The 6,043-nt window shown below is 60.4% G+C and overlaps 1 long non-coding RNA gene across 1 annotated transcript; it reads left to right on the forward strand.

The window, feature by feature from the left end:
* Positions 1–33: 33 nt before the first annotated feature.
* On the forward strand, positions 34–5,339 carry LOC145719758 (uncharacterized). The gene is made up of 3 exons (XR_014142586.1): positions 34–68; positions 1,294–1,470; positions 2,182–5,339. It is a non-coding gene; the product is annotated as an uncharacterized LOC145719758 (long non-coding RNA).
* The last annotated feature ends 704 nt before the right edge of the window (positions 5,340–6,043 follow it).

The following is a 6,043-nucleotide window of genomic DNA, read 5'->3' on the forward strand; positions in this document are numbered from 1 at the left end:
GGAGAGAGAAACCCAAAGACAGAGACAAAGAGAACGGGAGAAGGCGCTAGAAGGCCGACATGTGTGTGGTGAGGCTGAAGTTCAAAAAGGAGGGGAAGAGGTGGTTTGACGACCAAAGTCATTGAAAAATTTTTGGCACAGCTGCCCCGAGGCTCCTGGCTGCGGGCCCGGCTCCGCACTGAACTTAAACAAACCCCTGTAGCAGCCATCTGCTTGATTTTAAAATAAATCAAACAGTCTGCTGAGCCGGGTGATCGAGTTTCCATCTGTGCCGCCGCTCGCCGGCTTGGAGCCGCGCTTGCCTCTCCCAGCCAAGCCTCCTGGCAACATGTGGGCCGGTAATTCCTCCAGGAGCAGGGGAAACCGGACCCCCGCCCGCCCGGGCCTAACTGAAACCAAGTGCTATTTTTACAGCCACCCACGGCAGAGGGAGGACCGAAGAGCGCTCTGAACACCCAGGCACGGGGTTGTGCTGAGCGGCTTCGGCCCACGGGGTCCCCCCCTCTGCCCGGAGAGAAAGGCCTGAGGGGCCGAGCAGGGGGTGCTGGTCCCCCAGGGACAGGACGATGCTCCCGCGTCTGGGCAGCTGCGGCTTCCTGGGGGTGGCGCCCGCCCGGGGCCCACCTGGAGCAGCCCAAAATAGCAGCGGGGATTCCCCCCCCTTCCCTCAGGCTGGGGTCACCCTGGAAAGTGCTGCCCATCTGTCCCTAAGTCCAGGAGACCAGGGGAGCCTGCCTTCCCCAACCCAGGCCGGAAACAAAGAAGGAGAAACACCAGCCCAGCAGGGTTCAGTGACCCCATCTGCACAATGGGCATAAAGCAGCCCTCCTGGTGGTCTCAGGGGAGCAAAGATGGGGGCCCACGATCCTGGGGCTGCAGCTGGCACATGGGGCCTTTATACGCGATTTTAGGAAACACAGAAAGGAGAGAAAGGACCACAGGAAAAGGGTCAGGGTCCCCCACCCTTCTCTGAAGGACAGGATCCGAGATGGTGAACGGGACCCTGGCTGCCAGCTAAGCAGGCTGGGGTCTCTGTCCCCAGCCAGATGCCTCCATTCCACGATCAGACTGCCCTCTGATCCTGCCAGAAGTTCCCTGGTGCCGGCAGGGAGGTGTGTGGGTGAGGAGGGACCCCAATCTTACTCACCCCTCAACACATGAACCATGGCAGGCCAGGACGGGGAGTCCACAGGCCTAGACCCAGGGCCACCTCTCCCACAGCGTGTGGCTTTGGGCAAGTTGTGCTCCCTCTGAGCCTGGGATCCCCCTGTCCCCTCCCCTCCATCAAAACAGGGGGCGGCAGCGGAGTGGATGGCTTGGGGACCACAGCCGTTCCGAGGGATGGCCAGGCTTCTGCACCCGGAAGCTTCCCCTGGACTGCCTTGCCAATGCTTCTCTCCTCAGCCCCCAATGCAGCCCAGAAATGAAGACAAGCGGGTTCCGACAGGCACAGCACGCCGTCCTTGTCAGGTACACTCTCGGCTTCCCACCTCCCCCCACCCCATCCTCTCCAGGCGCCGGCTCTGTGGACCGCCGCTGGTTCAAGTGTCCTGCCACACTTCATACCCTCCTGGCCACCTGTGCGGTTGGAGCCTCCTCTTCCCCATTTTCCAGGTGGGGAAACTGAGGCAGAGAACAGTCGAGTCAATTGCTCAAAGGTTACCCCAGGATAACAGCGGTGCAGACCTAGCCCCCTCTAATGCCACACTGTCAACCATCCTGCCCCCCTCCCTTCTCCATGGGCGGGTGGTCCTCTCTCCGCCCCCCCAGGCCAGCTCTGGCTGCTCGTCAACCCAATCAGCCTTTGTCGAGACCCACACAAAGGTCAGGCACACGGCTTCCCATAGGCCACCCCGCTCATTCCCCAAGAACACCCAAAGAAGGGATGCTGCAAACCCACTTTGCAGCTGGGGACACTGCAGTCCAGTACGTGGCCCAGAGCCAGACGGGCAGCAAGGGGCGGGGCGGGGACGTGAGCAGTGGGCACTCTGGCCTGGGCTGCGCCGGCTCAGTGGCCCTACTCGCCCCCTGCCCCCAGAAGCCAGGACTGGGCCGGGAGGGGAGGGCGCATGCAGGGAGGGAAGGGGCCACGGGGGCTGCCCTCCTCCCCCTGCCGCACCCCTGCCCTTCCTGTCCTCCCCCCACGGCCCCCGACATCCCCCTCATGCATTCAACAAACAGGCCGCGCACCTACTGCGTGCTGCCCCCCCCGCCAGCCCCACCGAGGCCCCAAGGCTGCAGGAAAGACGCTCCCATCTCTGGCAGCAGGTGCGGTAAGAGGGAGCGTGCCAGCGCCAAGGAGGGGGGGCCAAGGCAAGCTCCAACGGGAGCGTGCACTGCTGTCCCACACGCTGGGGGGCTTGAACGACAGAAACCCGTTCCCTCGGTTTGGAGAGGTCGGAGATCCCGCTCCTTCCGCAGGCTCTGGGGTGGATCCTCCCTGCCTCTTCTAGCTCCTGGCGTGCCCCGGCTGGCCGTGGCATCACCACCCCCCCGCCACCGTCCTCACGTGGCCCTGTGTGTGCACGTGTCTCCCTCTTCCTGCAGGGACAGTGGCTGGGGGACTCAGGGCCATCCCACGCCAGGGCGGCCTCCTCGGTACTTGACCGTGTCCGCAGAGGCCTTCTTCCCAAATAAGGCCACGCTCACGGGTTCGGTGGACGTGAACCCCGGGGGACCCTTCAGCCCAGGATAGTCCGATTCCCTGCAGTGCGGCCACCTGGGCACATCTCCCCGGGAGAAGAGAAGCCGCCTCTGTGGAGACGGGCCCAGCAGGCATTCCACTCACCGAACCCAATACTTGGATGATGTCAATCTTTTTTTCCGTCTCTGGACTCCAAACAGCCAGACCCTATTATGGGATATTATGTACCCAGAGGAAGGGCGCCAGTGCCGGCCCCCAGCCTGGCAAGAGACGCCCCAGGATGGCCTCCGCCTCACTTAGCAGCGCTCGCTCGCTCGCTCGCTCGTGGAACCAGTCACAGAAAATCTCTGTGGGGACGACCAAGGCCTCCGTTCCCACACCACTGACTCAGCGCATCTGTCAGCAGCCTGCCCGACCTCTACCCTCAGGGCCTGTGAGTCTGAGCTGCCTGCAGGCGCCGGCCCCCTGCCCCCGGCCCAGGGCCTCCTCCGAGGCTCCCGGCTCCCGTGAGAACGGCAGCGCCGAGTCTGAGCCGGGAGGACGGCCTTCAAGGTCGCCCCCGCAAGCGTGCCGCTGGGAGTGGGAGCCCAGGCTCCGCCGGCCTGGCTGACTGGGGCACTCGGCGGCTACCAGGACGCTTCCGGACAGGTGCTGTTCAAGGACGAAAACGCACAAAGTGCACAGACAGGTTCTCTGCGCGGCTGTCTATTTATCTGAGAGAGAGAGAGCACGCGAGGGAGGGCAGACGGAAAAGGAGAGAGACCGCCAAGCAGACTCCCCACTGAGCGTGGAGCGTGAAATCAAGAGTCGGGCACTTAACGGACTGAGCCGCCCAGGCATCCCGCCCCCCGGCCCCCCAGCCCCGGCTCATCTTATTAAATGTGAGGGAGGCAGTTCTCCCGCTTCTGAGCTGCACTCCCGTGTCTTGCTGCACCATCTGTGAAATGGGGTGGCAACTGCTGCAGCCGCTGTGCACGCCCTCTGTGGGTGGCCCCTTCTTACCCCACATGGAGCTGGTACTACCATCAAGCCTGGCGAGACCAGGGGTGGCACAGGGCAGCGAGGATGCAAGCGTCGGAAGCAGAGGGTCTGGCCTCTGGTATCGAGGACCCAAGAGGCAGGCGTGGGGTGGCTTGTCCAAGGCCTCACAGCTCCCATGAGTTGGAGCCGGGTGCTGGCCCAGGCCTCTGCCCAGCCTCCTTGCTGCCCCTTGGGGCAGAGCATCTCAGGCAGTGCCTCCTTCCCAGCAGCTAATGGGACCTGCGGACTCTGGGGGCTCATGGCAACGGGGAGCCCGAAGGCTCTGTACCCCACGGTGCCAGGGTCGCTTGAAACACAACCCATTGAATGGCTTCCATTTGGTGGAGGATGCCTGACATGAGCTGAACTATGTCCCCCAAATTCCTACGGTGAATTCCTAACCCCCAGCACCTCCAAATGTGATCCTATTTGGAAACAGGGCCTTCAAAGAGGTGATGAAGTTAAAATGAGGCCATTAGGGTAGGCCCTGATCCATCGTGACTGCTGTCCTTCTAAGCCGTTGGGACACAGATACGGAGGGAGGACTGTGTGAGGACACGGGGAGAAGGTGGCGCCTGCAGGCCCAGGAGAGAGGCCTCAGGGCACAGCAGCCCTGCCCACGGCGGGGGCTTGTACCTCCAGCCTCCAGCAGTGCAAGAAAGATGCATCTCAGCTGTCGAAGCCCCCAGCCTGGGGCGCGGTTCAGGCCGTCCCTGAGAACTAGCCAGCCACCCCAAAGACAGCTGTGAGGGCACCCACCTCGTCACAGGGTGACAGCTGAAGATGCTCAGCAGCATATGAACGGGGGACGTCTGGGTTTTATTACCTTGCTGTTGGACATTTAGAATATCCCCCCCCCTTAATAAATAACGGTTAGGCGTCCCACTCTTGGTTTCGGCTCAGGTCATGATCTCACGGTGGTGAGATCGAGTCCCACATCGGCCTCTGCACTGAGCATGGAGTCTGTTTGAGATTCTGCCCCTCCCCCTGCTCACATTCTCTCTCTCTAAAATAAATAAAATCTTAAAAAGAAAAAAAAAAAAGATGAGCCAGTGACAGGAGTAAAGTGTCTCAGGGAGAAGGTGGGCCCCATCACCTCCCGAACGCAGCCACATCAGCTTTCCAAACTCTCCTCCAGCCGGAACGTACGCAACACGCTTCCTCACAGGGGTAACGGAGACACGTACGCGGCTTTAGGATCTGCTGCTCTGTCATCCGCTTGAGGGCATTGGCGACTCTGTCCCTGAGTGAGCTCCACGGTGGTCAGTCCGAGCCACACCACCTTCCACGCGAGGGACACACAGCATTCTTCTTACCCATACCGGGCTGCTGGACGTTTAGAATTCCCCCCACGATGATAACAGTGCAAAGAGCATCCTTGTATTTCCATCCTTACAAGTTACTTCTTTGGATGCGTTTTCAGAAACGGGATGGTGGGTCCCACAGAGGCGTGTCTGTAAAGCCCTTGTTAGATACTAACAAACGGTTTGGGGGAAAGCGGTATGATTCAGATTCGTGCCGCCACTAGCAACAGGAATGAGCCTTAGTTAAGCAACATCATCAGCACTGGGTCTTACTGCTTTTCCTGGATTTTAATAGTTTTCATGTATATATTTTCCTATATACTTATTACTTGTGTTCTTTCTCATTTGAACTACTTGTCCAAACTCCCTCCCAACTTCCTTTTTTTTTTTTTTTTATATAGCTAAACCCTGGAAGGGAGAAAGTTCAGAACTAGCCTCTGGTGGCCGACAGGTTCAGGACACCAATGGGTCACTTTTTGTGCCTGGTGCCTGACCCGTGGCAAGGGACAGGCTCTCCCCAGGGCCTTCCCAGCCTCAGCTGCTTCTACCGCTAGGGCAGGCCCTGCAGGCAACGTCTGGGCCGCCTGCCTGGGGCCCCTCATCCCCGCCTCAGGTCAAGTGCTCTGGCTGCGCCCATGTGGCTCAGATATAGGGTTGCAGAATGTGGGCCAAGCAGCTGCAGGGACACCGCTTTGCCTTGGGCTGGCCCCGGAGAAGCAGGTGCTGCTGAAGCTGATTCTGGGACTCTGGGTTACTCCGGAGGCCATCTTCCTAATTTGGGGCATGTGAAGGTACCGGGGGAGAGGATGGGAGGGGGCAAATGCCAAGGGGAATGCATATACCCTCCGGAGGCCAAGAGAAAGGCAGAAAAAGCCAGGAACAGCAGATAGAATCTGGGCTTCCGTCACACTCAGAGTAACTGGGTGGGGGCGGAAGGCAGAGAAGCCAGGTGGCAAGCCACGGGCGGTTCAAAACGAGGACACTGGTGGTCTGGGCTCAAATCCTGATGCTGCCCTGACCAGCTCCAATGCCGTGGGCGGGTGTCCTCCCCCCTCGGGTCAAAGTTTCCTTATCT

This window comes from Leptonychotes weddellii, unplaced genomic scaffold (assembly GCF_054177405.1).
Source record: "Leptonychotes weddellii isolate Sample4059 unplaced genomic scaffold, ASM5417740v2 HiC_scaffold_6965, whole genome shotgun sequence".
Taxonomy (NCBI): domain Eukaryota; kingdom Metazoa; phylum Chordata; class Mammalia; order Carnivora; family Phocidae; genus Leptonychotes; species Leptonychotes weddellii.